This window comes from Diabrotica undecimpunctata, chromosome 6 (genome assembly GCF_040954645.1).
Source record: "Diabrotica undecimpunctata isolate CICGRU chromosome 6, icDiaUnde3, whole genome shotgun sequence".
NCBI classification, from domain to species: domain Eukaryota; kingdom Metazoa; phylum Arthropoda; class Insecta; order Coleoptera; family Chrysomelidae; genus Diabrotica; species Diabrotica undecimpunctata.
The window spans coordinates 17,576,491-17,596,047 of NC_092808.1; the positions used below are offsets into that span (position 1 = coordinate 17,576,491).

The window sequence follows — 19,557 nt, forward strand, 5'->3', positions numbered from 1 at the left end:
GTCTATTGAACAAAATCTATGAAACTGATCAGATGCTCTGATTACAGAATTATAAGCTTAATGAGCCATGCACTCAAAATCGTTCTTTGTGTTATTCACTCTCGCATATATAGAAAACTTGAAGAAAACATTAGCAGTGTTCAGTTTGGGTTTAGAAGCCTACTGGTAACGCGAGAGGCCCTATTTTCCATACAAGTGTTGATACAAAGAGCTCGAGACGTAAATTACGAAGTCTACGCATGCTTTATAGACTTTAAAAAAGCATTTAACAAGGTGCAACATCAAAAATTATTTCAGATACTGAAAGAATCTAGTATTGATGACAAAGATTTACGCCTAATTAAAAATTTATACTTACAGCAAAGGGCAACTGTACGAGTAGACAACGAAACCTCAAAAGAATTCACGATAAAACGGGGAGTACGTCAGGGCTGCATTTTATCACCGACGTTGGTCAATACTTACTCGGAAATGCTGTTCAGGGAAGCTATTGATGGTTTGAGAGAAGGTATAAAAATCAATGGTGAAATCATAAACAATTTAAGATATGCGGACGATACGGTTTTGATTGCTGATAATGCGGAGGATCTGCAACCGTTAATAGACCGTATAGTGGAAGCCTGTGACAGATACGGCATGAAATTAAACAGTAATAAGACCAAAATTCTTGTATTAAGTAAAAACGACGTAATACAGCACCAATTCACAGCTACTAATGAACCCCTGAAAATAATCGACAAAATTACATACCTTGGATGCAGCCTAAATAAGGAATGGGACCACTCACAGGAAATAAGATGTCGTATAGAAAAGGCGAAAGCTGTCTTCAATCGTCTCAGGAAGATTTTATGTAATATGCACCTGAAGATTGATATAAGAACACGAGTCTTGAGATGCTATGTATTTTCTACCCTTTTATATGGAGTCGAAGCCTGGACCTTGACAAAGGCAACATCCAAATGATTAGAAGCCTTCGAAATGTGGTGCTACCGCCGCATGTTCAGAATTTCCTATATCCATCATGTTACAAACAACACCGTGATCCAACGTAAGAATTCAGACAGTGGGCAGGAATGACTACCATACATCTATTTAGAGCAGCTGTCAACAAAGTCGTATGGAAGAACGTGATTGCCAACATCCACAGAGGATAGGCACCAAAAGAAGATGACAAATTAAATAATTGTGGCGACAGCACACATCCCTGTCTGACTTCTCTTTGAATTTCTACTTGGTTTGTCTCAGTATCTTGCACCCTTGCAGAATGCATTTTAATAATATATATTTGGTTTCTAATGCTGTGAAAAATTATATTTTTCTTTCTTTATTTTTGTGCAACAATTTCCAGCTTTTCAAATATGAAAAAATATTTCGTCTGAGAGTACCAGTTTAAAAGTTATTCTAATTGTAACGTAACAGTCACTTTGCAAAACGATATTTGGATATTTACCTAATAACTAACTTTTTTATTGCATGTTAAAAGTAAAAGTCTTCACCTTTCATATGGTACCAGTAGAATTACCGCATAATTTTATTTTGTCATAGTATTACAAAAAAAGTACCTCTGGAATAACTTATTTAAATAACTTTTAAACTAATTTATGTATTGAGCTGAAATTTTGAAGGTACAAGACCCCCTTTGAGGTCTATCACAAAAGTTAAGTCAATTTTTACTAAAATTATAAACAATTAACGAGTTTGCCTTATTTTGCAACAAATTAATTGAAAAAAAAATAAAACACCATTTTGAAGATTTTTCTATATTTTAGCAGATAAAATGTTTACATTTCAGTATAAATATCAATTCTAAGCGCAAATTCGAAAATATCGTAATATCTTTCCTAAATTTTTAATAATAATTAAAAAATAACGCCGCAAAATCTGTAGAAAATGTAAAGTACTCTTACTATATTATATATTAAGGAAAATTCGTTAAATATCTTGCTATTGCGAAGTCCTGAGAGATTCTCATTTCCCTGGAATAATATTATAATTTTGTCTAAAAAATTCTAAACATTTTTGACAACTAATCCTAATCGCTGTTTAATGTTATGAGATATCATATCAATACTTTCGCAATTAAATACCACTTAAACTTGAGAAAAGACAAATATTAATTTTTGCTACTACTACGCGGGTTTATTTAACAATACCGATAATATTGTTAGTCAAAAGTTGTCACTGACGAAAATAGACATTCGAGTTGGCATTGAAATAACGGAAAATATGATAATTTTTAGAGGTTACATACATGATTACTGTAAATACATATTACTTATAAATATGTACCTTACTTAATAATGTATAAGACACAAAGCTTATTTAAAAGATTACAAATTTGCGTTCTAATGTTATAATCAGGATTTATGGTAATTGGTATAATAACGGAAAAATCCATCGTAACTTTTATAGATTTGGAAAACTTTTGTTTCTTTTTCTTTGAGGATATGGTCCTATTTATTCTGTCATCCCAGCTCTTATGATGTTGATGTCCAGCTGTCCTCTTCGGAGGTCTTCTTAGTGGTCTTTTTGTATTGTATTTATATATTTTTGTCCATTTCGAAATTCTTCCTGGGTCCATTCTGTCGACATGATCTCTCCATTTGCGGCGTCGTGCCGGTGTCCGTTTCACCACATTTTTACTATATCAGCATATTTAATTAACTCGTCGAGCTCAAAATTCATGCAGATTCTCCAGCTCCTAAATAGCTATCCCTACTTCGAAGTATATTGTACTGTTTTTATTTATTTTACTGTTATTTATAACATTTATTTTGATTCTTCTACACTAACACTAAAAACACAATTTTTTTTAATGGTATATTTATTATTTTACAATACCTACGAATTTATATTTTAGACTAAGACTAAAATCTAAATTGTACTCTATATAGTACGCCTCTGATTCTATATTTCGGAAAAAAACCTTCTCGATGCGACAGGTAGACAGCTCATGACGTCAGCGCCGTTTACTTGGAATCTCGTGGAACCATCGAATTCTCTGGTAGGTCATTGAACGCCGGACACGTGCTTCTCGAGTATTTTCTAGATAGACAGGTAGCTTTGCCGTACCTGTGCTGTAGAGAAGCGTCCAAGTCCTGGATCAGATTGCGGTCACTCTGATATGGTTTGTATTCTATCTCTTCTTCTTCTTCCTCTTTATAAACAATTCTGCTTGTTCCTTGGCGAATATATACCTTTAGTGAAGGTTTTTACTACACATTTACGCGGTCGTTCGATATTTCTTCTATCGATTGGTGATTTAGCTCTTGCTGTTTTGGTCACACCAGTCTTCTCCATTCTGCTTATATGGTTATTTCATTCCTGTTAACTCGTTCATACACTGCACGTTACATTTTCTTCTATCTTCACTCCTCTTTAGTTCTCTCAGCGTATTTCCTGTAATTCCTCGCAGTACTCTCGTCTACGCATTTCCAGTAGCCTTTTTGTTGGGTCTTGTTTCTGAGGCATATGTCATTATTGGTCTTACACCGGCTTTATAAATTCTTGACTTCATCTCAGTGTTAATATGTCAGTTTCATCGTATAGTTTTATTGATGCATCTTGCGAGTCTATTGGCTTTTTCTACTTGATCTGTATCTAGGTCACCATAGCTGGATAGTGTAATTTCGAGTTATTTTATTTCCAATCGCGTTAAAAGGTGTTTATGGGTTAAGTTACTGTGTCCTAGCCGCAATCGCATTATTCTCACTTGGTGTGGTCTGTTCGATGTTGGTTTTCTCACGTTTCACTAATTCTGTAATTACTGTTAGTTACAGATACACTCCACATGTTTTGCCACGCACTAAACACTATAGATTTGATTTCAGATTTAAAATCATAAGAAGAAACTTCGTTAATATGAATGGAATCCTGGCGAATTATTGGTGAAACTGAGTGTTTGATTATATAGCTTCAGTTATGGTGCAAGAGTATTACGTTTTCGTTAGAATAGAATACATTTAGTTTTGTTGGTGAAAATTGTAATCAGATAGATTCAGACCCTGATTCTGAGTTCTTGACTGTTTGTTGTAAATGTTTTTGAATAGATGTAAGGTTTTTTATATATATATATATATATATATATATATATATATATATATATATATATCGGTTTCAAAACGTCTTGCGTCGTTGTCCGATGCCTAATTTCCACGAATTTCTATCATTCCATTGTTCTTCGGTCAAGTCTCGGGAGCTCATTGCCTTTGTTATTCCCTCCTTCCATGTTCTTTTTGGTCTTCCTCGTTTCTTACGATTTGGTGGTATCCATTTCATGGCGATTTTTGGTAGTCTTGTTTCTGGCATTCTTTGAACATGGCCATACCATATAAGTTGTTTCATTTCTATGTCTGTTGCCAGTGATCCATCTACCCCCATCCGATTCCTTATTTCATCGTTTCTAATTCTGTCTGCCCTAGATATTCGAAGTGATCGTCTAAATACATCCATTTCTGTTGCTTCGAGTTTTCTTTTATTGCTTTCTGTTAGTCTCCATGTCTCTGTACCATAGGTTAAGCTGGTTTTTATGAGAGATTCATATATATTGTATTTTCGTCTTTTACCAATTTCTGAGCTCCAAAGAACTCCGTTAAGGCATCCAATTGTTCTACGGGCCTGGGTTATTTGTTTTCTAATTTCCCTATTGTCTGTAGGTACCTGTGGTGTCGAAATCAATTCCTAGGTAGGTATATTCAGTGCAGAATGCAATTTCAGTTGTGTCCATCTGAATGTTGGATAGATAGTTCTGCGCCTATTGGGAGATATTTTGTTTTTTGTGTATTGAGTTCTAAACCCCACTTCTTGTATTCTTCCTGTAGTTTTCTGGCCATATATATCAGGTCTTCTTTATCGTTGGCTATAAGGACTTGATCGTCTGCAAACTGTAGGGTATATAGGCAAGTTTCTCCCAGGTCAATGCCCATTCCTCTGCACTTTCTCTTTCACTGATACAGTGCTTTCGCCACGTAGATTTTAAACAATGTGGGGGATATGCAACACCCCTGCCGGAGTCCCTTGTTTACAGGAAATTTTTTTGAAAGTCTATTTCCAATTTTTATTCCCGACGTTGATCCTTCATAAAGCTGTTTAAGGGCGTTAATTACTGTGTGGTTAATGTTTGTTTCCTGCAAAACTTTCCATAGCTTTTTAGCGGGTACAGTATCATAGGCCTTCTGAAGGTCTATAAACATAAGGTGGGTTTCTTGGTTGGTACTTAATCTTTTTTCTATTATTTGTTTCAAAACAAACACATTATCGGTGCAGCTCCTTCCCGCTCTAAAGCCAGATTGTTCCTCTTCTTCTTGTTCTTTATATTCTTGTTCGATAATGTCTCGAAGTATCCTTCCATATAGGCGACTTAATGTACTGGTTACTGATATACCTCGATAGTTTGAGCAGTCCAGTTTACTTCCCTTCTTATGTATAGATGATATCCACTCATGCGGGACTGGTGCATTGTTTAGATATTGGTTTATACACCAGGTTAATCGTTCAAACAGTTTGTTAGTGCCGCATTTGATTAGTTCTGCTGGAATTCCCTCCGGACCTGCAGCTCGACGATTTTTTAGTAGTTGTATCGTTTTTATGACAGTCCTCTCATCGATGTTTATCGTTTCTCCCTGTATGTGTATTTCAGTTGGAGACATTTCTCTATATTCCTCTCTGTTTTCTGTTAATAGATTTTCGTAATGTCGGATCCAGTTCTCTGTTGTTATTAATTGCATGTTTGTTTCTCTTTTTTCATTTGATTTAACTTTTGTCAGGAATTTCCACGTCTCTGAGCATTTTCTACCTCCCATATATGTGTCTATCTTTTTGCATTTTTTGTCCCACATTTCTCGTTTAGCTGTGTTTACTAGTTGTCGTGTTCTTCTTTTAATATCTTTGTATTCTTCTCTATCCAACTCCTGTTTTGTGTTTAGCCATTTGTGGTATCCTTTTTTCTTCCGAAGTACTAGTTCTTCAATTTCTTGATTCCACCAAAGTTTGTTACTAGCGGAATTAGTTTTTAGTCCAATGGCCTCCTCTGCTGCTTCTTTGATGCTACTCGTTATGTTTTCGTAAATTTGTTCTACTGACTGGTCTTCTATATTATGTAGCAACTTTTCGTCTAATCTGTGCTGGTATAGGTTTCTTTTGTTTCGTTGATAAGGCTGTTTAAGTTATATCGTTTGTTCGTTATCACTTCTGTTTGTTGAGGTTCCTCATTAACGTTATTTTCCTTGTTAGATTTAAAAGGAAATACCATTTTTGTCCTAACTATATAGTGGTCGGAACCACACGTCGGTCCTCTAAGTACTCTTACATCATTCACTTTTAAGGTAGTGCTTTGTTTGACTATTACATAGTCAATGATCGATTTTAGATTCCTTGTATGTTGTACCCATGTGTATTTGTGAATATCCTTGTGTTTATAGAAGCCGTTCATTATTCTCAGAGTATGACTCTGACACACTTGGATCAGCCTTTCTCCATTGTCATTCAGGTTTATTTCACCGTATGGACCGATCACCTCACTGTTTATTCTTTGACCCACCCGGCTATTCAGATCTCCCAGTATTATCAGTTCTCGTGACTTTCCTATGTTGGTGATTATGTCGTTCAATTTTTCGAAAAACTCGTCCTTAGCAGCAATTGATTCGTCATCTGAGATGCCGTAGACTCCAAGAAGGTTTTTTCCTTTGACAAATAAAACCTAAGTCATCGACGTATAGTCTTCCTTTAACAAGTGGTGAGCATACTATTCAAATTACATCAGAGAATATTGAACGTTATATACACGGAAGAAAAGTGTAATTTTCATATAAAACCCATTATAACTCAAAAACTGTTTACAATAGTTATAGGGAAGTATTAACAAAAATGTTTAGAATAACGTGTATATTTCTAAAATTAAAAAAAGTACAGGATGTCCCATTAAAAAACGAAGTTATAAGCAACTTCTTGTATAAGAAGTAGGAAATAGATGAAAATATTTTCATTGAACAGTTCAGCCTTCGAAACCCCTTCATACAAATTTTTATTAGTCAGTTACCTTTAGTTCTCAAGATATTTCTGATTGGCCCTTTATCTGTCGCACCCTGTATATATATTATATATATATATATATATATATATATATATATATATATATATATATATATATATATATATATATATATATATATATATATATATATATATACTTTATGTTGTTTTTATCATTTTAATGTAATATGTTCGATACTTGATAGATAGGTTTTAGTTTAAAATTTGTATAATGAACTTTCATGAAATTTGCCGTAATTACCTTATTAATTCTTTTCCGGGGCCTTCAAAAATCAAAATCACATATCTGATAATTGAATTTTAACTAATGGACATAAATGTAGGCAATTGCAAGTGACAAGTAATTTTAATATATTTTTGATTAAAACTATCTATAGACAAATTTCATTATGATGAAATAACAAAAAGAGAAAAATTCCACTTACTCTTTAGACGTGAGGATTCCAAGTATAAGATTCATCTTCGAGTTTTATAATTGATAAAAGAGAGTTGTGTAAGAGAATCTTATGTTTATAAGAGTTGTCTCATGTTTAGGGCATTGAGTCTATAATTAATTTTGGTAAAATTCTAGTGGTAAAATAGGAAGAACTTAAACCTAACTATGCTAGAGAAGGTTCGAAGTATGTTGTTTTTATCTACTTTTGAAGAACTTTGAATCATTCTTCAGGGAGGTCGAAAAGTTATACAGAATTCAAAGATGGAAACGCAACGGTATGGGAATGAGAAAAAATATTAAAATAAAAAACGAAATTATACTTCTACACCAGGTTTAAGGTATTGGTTTAAACAATAAACTACAACATAAAGACTAACTACAAGTCTTAAAATTGCGTTAAAATTTTGGGTATTTAAATTTTATGCGGCGATGATACAAATATTTAAAAGAAACTAAAATCCGGATAGCATTCAATTCACACACACGTAAAAAGTAACTGAAAAATTTTTTTTTAATAAAATTAACGAAACAGTTTCAACATGTATTTACGCGCCAAAAAGTACACATAAAGAATATTATAGAATTATATTACTATTATTATTACCTTATTGTAAAGCCTAGTAAAGTCACATTGTTTTGAGCCTTTCGACTCTCGGAACTCCAAGAGATATCGTTGCCACCTTTGACTAGAAGGGAAACGGCCTTAGAGGTGTTCAGGCATAATCCCACGGATGGTAGCTTCGCACCATTACCCGCTCGAGTAAGTGCGTTAACCATATGTCCGAAATGCGGTTCCTCTCGTACTGAGCAGGATTGGGATTGCTATCGCAACGACGAGTCATCAGGAGAGTAAAACTGACTTGTCTCACGACGGTCTAAATCCAGCTCACGTTCCCTGTCTATGGGTGAAGAATCCAACCCTTGGCGAATTCTACTTCGCAATGATAGGAAGAGCCGACATCGAAGTACCAAAAAGCGACGTCGCTATGAGCACCTGGCCGCCACAAGCCAGTTATCCCTGTGGTAACTTTTCTGACACATCTTGCTGAAAACTCTTTAAGCCAAAAGGATCGATAGACCATGCTTTCGCCGTCCCTATGCATACTGAACATCAAGATCAAGACAGCTTTTACCCTTTTGCTCTATGGTAGGTTTCTGTCCTCGCTGAGCTGGCTTTAGGACACCTGCGTTATTCTTTGACAGATGTACCGCCTCAGTCAAACTCCCCGTCTGGCGCTGTCCTCGAATCAATTCGGGCTGGAGGTTCTTCTTCACGTGCTATCTCCGTGACGAAGGTTGGCAATCATCATGGCTATTCTGATCTTAGATGCTGCTGCTCTGAATAGTTCAATTGATGTGCATCCGTACCATTCCTTCAAGTTACGCAACCATGAGATTCTTCTTCTTCCTACACTTCTCTTGCCCTGGATTTTCCCTTGTATAATCAATTGAAGTAGGTTGTATCTCTCATTACGCATAACATGCCCCAGGTATTGCAGCTTTCGTGTCTTGATGGTTTCCAATACTTCCATTCTTTTATTGATTCTTCTCATGACTTCGTTGTTTGTTACATGCTCGGTCCATGATATCTTCAGGATTGTTCTATACACCCACATTTCAAATGCTTCCAACTTTTTAGCAGTCGACGCGTTAAGTGTCCATGCTTCTATCCCATAAAGCAGAGTCGAGAAAATATAGCACCTTGCCAGCCTAACTCTCAAGTCCAATTTTAGTTCTCTTGCACAAAGTACCTTTCTCATTTTATTGAAGTTTGTACGTGCTTTCTCTATTCGAACTTTGATTTCTTTGGAGTAATCGTTTGTATGATTAATTATTGTGCCAAGATAGTGGTAGTTTTCAACTTGTTCTAAAGCACTACCGTTAATTGTCAGGCTTTCACCATTATTTTGGGTTTTTGATATCCTCATAAATTTGGTTTTCTTGGTGTTTATTGATAATCCATATTCTTCTCCATACTCAACTATCTTGTTCATTAGCTTTTGGAGGTCTTGAAGGTTATCTGTTATTATGATAGTATCGTCCGCATATCTAATGTTGTTAATTGGTGTTCCATTGACCTTGATTCCTGCTGTTTCTCCCTCAAGAGCTCTTTTCATAATTTCTTCAGAGTATGCATTGAATAGTAGTGGTGACAATACACATCCCTTCTGATGTGTGTTCATTAATGCGTACGTTTGCCTGCTGTTTATAATATAGATTTGTTATAATTCGAAAGTCATTGTGTTGTAGTTGTTTTGCTTTGAGGATGTCCATTAGCTCTTTGTGGCGGACTTTGTCTAAAGCTTTGTTGTAGTCTATGAAACAGACGTACATATCTTGGTTCACATCCAAGCATCTGTGGATTAGTACGTTGAATGCAAATATAGCTTCACGGGTACCTACGTCATTACGGAATCCAAATTGAGTTTCTTCAATATCCATATCAAGTATTTTGTAAATGCGTTTATGAATGATCTTTAACAACAATTTAAGTGTGTGAGACATCAGGCTTATGGTACGGTGGTAGGTGCATTCTCTAACATAACTTACCTCGGGCTGGATGTAAGTTATTATTATTATAGAATTCATTGATTTGAAAAATCATAGGATATGATGCTTCTATGAAAATTATAAAAATTGTTATAACAAAATATATAACGTTTTACTATAAAAGAAAAAAAAATAATTATTATTCTTGAAAGTTGAAGCAGTGAAGATAAAGTCCATACATAAACACCACATTCACATATATCGAAATAAATGCCACATATAGTTTTACAATATTTTCAGAAAATATCATCTATAACGGTTATTTTAGCCGTAAAATTTTCCAGATAGGAAATTACTTAAAATACAAAAATTGCAACGTATATGAGAAGTTTTTGATTCTTTTCCAAGAAATTGAACCGAGTCGATGTAAAACGCAAAATTTCCTCTGCGAAATTCGAAGTAAAACGGATGCCTGCGAAGGCGGTAGATAAGTCGTGAGAAAACACCCTGTATCCGGTATACAGACAGATAATTTTTCCTGTTTCTGATAAGTTAACACCAGATCTTGGTATATTATGCTCTGACCTCGCGTTGTTTTTGTTATTGTATAAAATTCTTGACAAAGTATTTCTTTAATATAAAATAATGAATTTTAAATAAGTATTGATATGATACATTGTGAATAACAGCAAGTCGTATTAGAAAAATGTTTCTCCAAGATTTTTTTAAATATTCCTGTTATAATATATCTTATATTATTAGCAATATTAATTAGGTAATTCTCCAAACCCTACAAAGAAATTGTAAAATAAGGAAACCTGGTGGTGATGAAACGCCATGTACGAAAAAAATAAATCAAGTGATAAATATACAGATTGGTTAGAAAAACGTCACTATTACAGATTTTTTTAAATTCTGTGGTTTCCAAATAATAAGTAGCATGAATTGAATTAAAATCTTAGCAATAAATAGGGGGAAAGAAAGATATATAAATCTAACATAGAGCTAAAAAAGCAAACTATTTTATCAAACTTAGATTTGATATTTAAGTCGGATCTCTTCACTACACTGTTCACTATACTATAATAATATTTACTATATAATAATTTACTATAATAGTGAGCGTATTGCATTGAGTCAAACATCAACTAGGACGCTGATTACCTCTGTAACAGTAAATAAGTCAAGTCATCATCATAAGTGGTTCGACAATCCATTGTGGATCTTGGCCTGCTCACAAAGAAGTCGCCACTCCTGCCGATTCCTGGCAACTTCCCTCCATCTTCTGACCCTTAGAATCTGTAGGTCTTCTTCCACATCATCAATCATCTCCTTCATGGTCGTCTTCTACTTCTTGTGCCCTCTGGTTTTGAAAATGTTAATCTCTTCGTGTGTTCGTGATCTGACAATGTAGCAATGTGTCCAGCTCATCTAAGTCTCTGCACTTTAACGATTTTCACAATATCTGGATCGGTGTATAACTGATATAGTTCAAAGTTGTATCTTCAACGCCATAGCCCATTTTCATTTAGGGCCCCAAAAATATTTCTAAGAATTTTTCTCTCAAAAATACCAAGAAATCTTTCATCATTTTAAGCTAAGGTCCACGTTTCAGCCCCATATATCAAAACCAGTCTTATTAAGGTCTTGTATATATTGAGCTTTACAGCACGTTGTATATATTTTTATTTTTAAATGTTTCTGGAGACCGTGAACAGTTCTGTTTGCTATTGCTATGCGTCTTTTTATTTCGTCGCTTGTCGTGTTTGTTGCTTTTACTAGAGATCCAAGATATGTGAATTCTTTGACTTGCTCAAATGTATGGTTGTTAATTTTAATTCTTTGTTGGATATTTCGGGGATTTTTAGAAAATAACATATAATTGGTTTTTTCCTTGTTTACCACAAGGAAAACACTCTCCAGTTGATCACCTTTTTTATTCAAATGGCAAATTGTTAGTGAAATTAATGGTCAAATAAAAAGTGTAAATTCAATAAAAGTAGAGGGTAGTCCTCAAGAGATTGCTGATAAATACATGATCCACTTAAATACTACTTTAAATAACACTTTGGGTTATTCAATCAACGCTTTATCTCAATTACAATACACTGAATATAAAGACAACATTGAAAGTAACATAAATTCAGTGTTTGTCGCACCTGTGACAGAAACTGAAATTATGGATATAACTTTAAAAAACAAAATGAGTTGTGGAATTGATGAAATACCCACTAAAATCCTTAAACTTTGTATAAAGGAGATAGTGAATCCTCTCACTACAATCATAAATAATTCACTAAAATCTGGTGTATTTCCTGAATGCCTGAAAACTGCCATAGTAACACCTGTTTACAAAAAGGGTCATCCTAAATTAATTAATAACTATAGACCAATTAGCCTTCTATGTTCCTTTTCAAAAATCTTAGAAATGACTATGTATAGGCGGATAACAGAATTTTTAACAAAATGTCATATTATTAGTGCAAATCAGCATGGTTATCAACAGGGAAAATCAACTCAGACTGCGATTTTTCAATTTATTTGTCTGGGATATTTTGAAATGTACTGAGATTGGTCATATGGCTTTGGGTCTCTTTTTGGACCTATCAAAGGCATATGACTGTTTAGTGCATGACCTATTATTTGATAAATTGGAGAAATATGGTATACGTGGACCAGCATTGAACTGGTCCTACTTGGCAAATAGGAGACATTTAGTAAAAATACATAAAAACACTGAAATAGGCATCTCATCTGAAAGCACTATCAATATTGGAGTACCACAAGGAAGTGTGATTGGTCCGTTACTGTTTGTCATCTATATCAATAATCTTCATGGTCTAGTGGCTAATACTACTTCCAGCATAACAAATTATGCAGATGATACAAACATTTTAGTCAGTGGTAAAGACATGTCTGTTCTAAGCGTTAATGCTAGTTTAGAGTTCCAGAAAGCTAAAGACTGGTTTTCTATGAATAGGTTGGTTTTAAATCAAAATAAAACAGATCTTCTTTTGTTTAAGACAAATTATGCACATTCAGATATGCCAAACATTATTTTAAATAATGACACTTTAAATATTAGCAGCAGTACCAAATTTTTAGGATTATATATTGACAGTTTTTTATGTTGGGATAAACATGTTGACCAGTTATGTATGTCTTTGGTATGTCTTTGAGTAAAGTGATTTACAGCTTTAGAGTTCTAAAAAAATACATGAATAGTAACTCATTAAAAACAGTGTATCATGCTAATTTTGAAGCAAAATTTAGATATGGTCTATTAAATTTTGGCCACAGTAGGGACATAAATAATGTACTTCTGGTTCAGAAAAAAATAATCAGAGTTATGTTTGACTTAAAAAGTAGTCATTTTAGGAGTAATAATATTTTAACAGTTTACGCTGTATTTATTCAAGAATGCTTACTGTTTCTATATAAGAATAAAATACTCTTTAGGAACTTTGAGCCCAATAGTATAGTAAATACCAGGTTATATAATTATAAAATTCCAATACACAGGTTAAGTATAACAGAAAAAACGCTCTTTATTGCTGCATCAAATTGTTTAATAAACTGCCTGAACCTATTAAAAGGGAGGAAAGATTAAGTTTGTATAAACATCAAATATTTAAATTACTGGTAGCTCTTGAGCCATATTCTGTGGAGGACTATTTGTATATGTCACGGTTAGGAATAAGTAAATAATATTTTCGTTTGTGACACTGTTTTTTTTTTAAATAATTTTATGTTCACGGAATGTATATTATTTTCTAAAAATAAAGATATTGTTATGTTATGTTATGTTATTCAACGAACATATTATGCCCTTTAGCCACTCTTCTGGTACCAATTCATTCTGCCATATAAGTAATATTAAAATATGGATTCCTGCAAGAAGTTAATCACCACCTTTTTTATACACTTCCGAACAAATTTCATCGATTCCTGGGGCTTTATTGTCTTTGAGTTTTAGGATGACACTTCTCTTGTTGGGTCTTCACTATGTAGTTGACGTTGTAGATTTTGTTGATTGTCTATGTTTAACCTCCTTCAATATCGTTTGTATTTAGATGTTCGCTAAATAAGTCAAGTAATCAGATATTTTTTGAAAATTTGTTACATTTCCAACCTGCAGTGATCTAACTATAATATTATTTGTAGTTTATTCGCATTTTCGAAAGACGTTCAGAAATTTTAGATAATATTTACAATAATTTTGTTCTAAAGGAAGATTCCACTGTAATTTTGATAATGATGTGAAAAATTTATAAATTTTAAATTATTTGGTTCATTACGTGCAATTATTATGATTAGTAATTAGTCTAATAGCTATCTTAGGGATACACAAAGTTCCAAATATTAATTATTATAAGTAAATTTTTCAAAGAATTGTTTACAATAAACACATAATTATTCGTAATTCATTACTTTATTTCTAGTGACTGGTAATAGTCATTTGTGTCAACTTAAGATATAAAGTTGGAACGATCGTAAACCAAAATAAGAATAAAACCATTCAAAAAACAAAACAATGCCTACCCTACAGGGTGACTAAACGAAAACGAAACAGAAGCATTATTAGGAATTGCGACATTTTTAAAAAAAAACCCAGTGTTACGTCGATTTCTGATTAAAGGGAGCCACATTTTCCCGGTATTTTTGAGAATCGCCCCATTTTTTAATGGCAATGGGGGTCAAATAAGATTGACATTAAGAGATTAAGCATTTGCAGAGTGAGTCGATCGCGTTTGTTTACGTTAATCCTTTAAAGACGCGGGTGGTGTTCTTACGGTTCAATCTTTTAAAGTTGATGGTGTAGATTTTACTTTTTAGGTGTCTCCACAAAAAAAATCCAGGGGAGGGAAATCTGGCGACCGATGGGACCATTCGATACTGCTTCTTCTCCTAATACAATACCGTGAAAAATATTGGTCTAAATATTGACGAGCAATTAAAGCATAATGCTGAGATGCACTGTCCTCTTGAAAAGTCAAATGATCGTCATCATGTTTCTTCATCAAAATAGCTTTTTTGTGTATTTTCGGAAAAACTGTCATCATATAGTGCATTTGTTATACAAAAATACACAGCAAGATCAGGCAAGCAAAAGTACCGAACCATCGTTTTCACATAATTTCATAGAATTTTAGTTTTATTTTATTACTTTATTACCTGGTAAACTCTTAACTGGTTGGTCGGCACTTCCCATCCGGTACATCTTTAGTTTGTTGTTTTTACCTAATATCTTTCGTTTATTGTTTTACAATACCCCAAGAATGTGGAGCTCTCTTAGAGTAGTGCAAATTTTTGAGGAATGGGTAATTTTTAGCATGTCGAAAGTGAACAGTATTTCTATTTGGATTGAACCTTATAAAGAATTATATTTAGACAATAATAGGGTTTACTGCACATCGAACGGAAAAATTGTAGTAGTAGTATATTTTTTATATATAAAGTTTGTTGGTATTTCGTAGGTAGGTCAGGTTTAACTAAAATCCGTAAAGTGCGCGAAAAACTAAAAGATGTATGACCGGTGAATTGGCGGGAAATGGATGTTGGAATAATTGTATATAAATTATTAGAAGTATGTTAAAAGAATTTTGATATAACCTATATGGTCAAAACAGGAAAACATATGCAGCGTGTAACGTGTTTGGCGCATGGTTTTAATAGAATTGAGAAAAAAATTTTCCAATCTTCCCCTTCCTCCTCAACCAGCAATAACAAAATTGGTGACCTGATTGGAAGCAACATGTTTTTATTGTATCCATTTTACTGATCTAAAACAGTTAATTACTGAGTTAACTGATAAAGATTGTCAAGCTCTTGCTGATACAAAAAAATTGATGCAAAATAAACTACTAACCCAATAACCAACATTTATTCAAAGCAATTATGTTTTTGTATTAGGTGTTATTTTAAAGTTGGAATCAAATAGGCTGTCTTTAGTAGAATCTTTGAGTTTAATTAATAGCTTGGAAATATCTCCTAATAGTAATAATAATTGTAGCACTGTCGGCGGAAAAATAAAAGGAAAATTGAAAAACGTATTACAGGAAAATGAAGGATATTTCTTTTTAACAAATGTAGCTAAAATTATTTCTGGTGACTTGTGGAAAATTTTAATATTGATACTCGATCACCAAATATGTAGTTTAAAATATGCTCCAATCACATCTGTTGATGTAAAACGCAGCTTTTCTGTTTACAAGTATATGTATCTACTCCGATCGAAGACATAAGTTTTTGATAGACAATTTTGAAAAATATTTAATTATTTATTGCTTTTTCAACCACCAGTCGACCAATAGCGATAATTGTGATGATTATTTGTGACAAAATGTATTCATCGGAGAGATATTATATTAAAGAGAAACTGTTGATTGTGGATCGGTCACTGATTAAACAATGATCCCGTAAAATGAAACTGATACTTTCATGAAAAATCAGTTCTTTCCACCTAAACTTAGATTTGGAAAAGTTCCCAATTTGAAACCTAATACACTACAAGCTTCTTTATTTCGTCTGGCTATTAGTGAAGTTAATAAGTTCAAATAATTTTCTAATTAATAATATTTTTGACCTACCTTAATTTTAATTATATTATTTACTGTTTATTTGTAATACTAAATATTTTTTTGTTTATATTTGACTTGGCTTTCAATTGCATAACTGATAGATAAAATCATACTTCAGCAACCTGTGTCATCAGACATAGACATCCATTCATAAATTAATATGAAATATGTGCTGACACCGTATGCACATAAAAGGAAAACTTTTTACTATACTTCTCAAGGTGCTTATAATGCATATACCATACCTATAAAGTTTCATTGATAAAAATGCAAAATATATTTTATGAAGCATTTTATCTCTTAAGAGGTTTTAATTTTTTCATAATATATAGTTTTATTTCAAGATTAATGGAACTTTCAAAGTTAATGTCTTTAAAGTCGTAAAAATATAATAATTATAATAATCTTTATTTTATGTATTGTCTTCTCATTAAAAATACAGTAAACGAAGGAGAACGATCAAAATACGGCGATAATATTCTTTTATTATAATGGTATTGTTAAACTTTAACATTAATTACTCTGTAATTGCCTTTGTTTTGTTAAAACTTATAAATGAAACCACCAGTTGAGTATACAGTTAAGACTGACTTTATTTTGTTCCAAAAGTAAATACAATTGACAGTTTACATTGTAATAACCTTACCTTCGTCTAAATGGCATTCTTCTTCTGTATCCTGTATCCAGAAAATCCTTAGCTTTCTTGGTACTCATTTACTACTTTTACTCTATCCATCCAATGGCGCTACAGCTCAAATCGGGCCTTGGCCTCCTTCAACAGGCTTCTCCAACCATCTCGATTTACCGCTGTTCTTTTCCATGAACGCGTTCCCAGGCAGTTCTTGGCATCCTCATCGACTTCATCTTCCCATCTCTTTTTAGGTCTTCCAACAGGTCTTTTTCCCTGCATTCTTGCATTTAATAATTTTCTGGGGATTCTATTCTCATGCATGCGGACCACGTGCCCTGTCCATCGTAATCTCTGCAGTTTAGTATGTTGTGCTAGAGTTTACTACTTTTACTACTAACTACTAATTCTACTTTTGCTTGTAGAATTAATTGCAGCAACCCTTATCTTTCGCTGTTGCTCATGATGTGACCAAGGAAAATGATATATGACGCTAATATTTAAATTTTGTTTAGCTGATATCAACTCACATAGTCACATAGAAATTAGAATAAGTACAGTGTCAAGTTCTCCTGCTCCAAGCGGCAGATAACAATCGAATTACTATAGTAGACGCCACAGTTAGAATGCAGTGCAGTTAAAACAGGCAATATATTTCTTACGGTAGAACGGCCGACCACATTGCTGGTTTGCCCCGAGCGGCGCATCAGGACCAGATTTAAGAATCATAGCACTGGAATATACGCGCACACAACAATTGCTTACGGTGGTATAAGAGACTGTCATTATTGTTTCAACTAAAGCATGATTCAATCATCGATGAAATAAGAGAGGTATATTGTCGAACTTAACAATAACATAAAGAAAAATACTATAAAAAAAGTAAAATATATCACAAACTCATTGTCGATAGCTTATCTATATTTATCAATTTTCAATAGCTTCAATTGTAAACACATTCTTTGGGATCATTATAAAGTCATTAGGAGAAGCGAATCAGTTTTAATACCCATTGTCTACGCAAAGCAAACATGTCTTTTTGTCGATTTGACCATCATCAGGACAACACTTGTTGGCAAAAACTATGAAAGCTCAGTTCTATTTCATTTTCACAAGCGGATGAATGTACCTACATCATGGAGCCGTTGCCAATATCTGTCGTGAATTTCAAACAGGGTATGACTCTTAGTGTGCAAGTAAAACGTGTGGTGTTAAATGTACTGAACTATCATCTGAACTTAAGTGAGTGTTCCCAAAATTTATGACATCCGCGAAGAGGCTCAGCAAGGCGAACTGAAACCGGTACAAAAAAAAAATCGGTTGCCTGTAAAGTCGGTTTTACGGGCGAAGATTTTACGTGACAACGTCTTTTTCTCGGTAGAATATTTATTGATATGAATATTATTAAATTGCACAATAGGAACAAGGAATTGAATGAAAATAAGAATTGCACAAATTTTAACTATAGAAATATATTTTGTTTACTAAAACATTGTACATGTAAACTTAAACTTAACTAATTTCCAACGCGCCTAATTCTCTAGTGCTGCGCGCGCAGCGGACCGATCATGTTTGAGTGGGAGAGAGACGCAAGGCATTCGCCGGTCCGGCGGACCTCTCTCTCGTTCGGTGACTCATCGTAACAGACGTGAGCGGGCGTTACACTTTTTCATGAGTGACTCCTAGCCACAACCTAATTTAAGACGTTGTCACGTCAAAAGGAAGAAAAACAGTTTCCAGTCCAATTAATGTGAGAATACTTACGATGAGACAGTGAAATTTCGAATAAGGAAAATTATCCATGTTTTTTTTTTAAAACATACCACCAACCGTCGGCAGCATAATAACCATAGTTGAAGGATGGTGGGGACCTACCAGCTTTTTCAAAAAACCACATTTCGTAGGTTACTAAATGACATAGGTTTTGAATATGGTAAGAGGTCGAGATTCGATAATGATTAAAAGAAAATATATCATATCCTGGAGACACAAGTACCTCAGAAAAATAAAAACGTTGAGGAAGAAGGATAGGAAAATGTAAACTTTGTTTATACCGACGAGTCTTGGACTAACGTCGGTGCTTCAGTCAAAAAGGAATGAAGGGACACAACGATCAAGAATCCATTACATGCCTTCATAAAAGGGCTCTCTACTGGATTGAAAGCTACAACCCAAAGAGGTCCTTGGTTTGTTCTTCTTCATGCTAGAAGCGAAACTGGTTTTGTGGCATGGAAAAGAACTCTGGAACAAAAGGCAAATTAAGGATTGGCTAATCGAAAAGAACATTTTCTTCGAGGAAGATTATCTAAAAAGTGAATTACTGGATACTGCGGCCGCATTTAGAGACGAGTACGATAAGTACAAAATTGAAA

The 19,557-nt window shown here is 33.7% G+C and overlaps 1 protein-coding gene across 6 annotated transcripts in view; it reads left to right on the forward strand.

The window, feature by feature from the left end:
* The window catches only part of raw (NDT-like domain-containg protein raw), a 410,674-nt gene that overhangs the window by 295,476 nt on the left and 95,641 nt on the right, over nucleotides 1-19,557 (forward strand). The gene's annotated exons all lie outside the window — the stretch shown is intronic.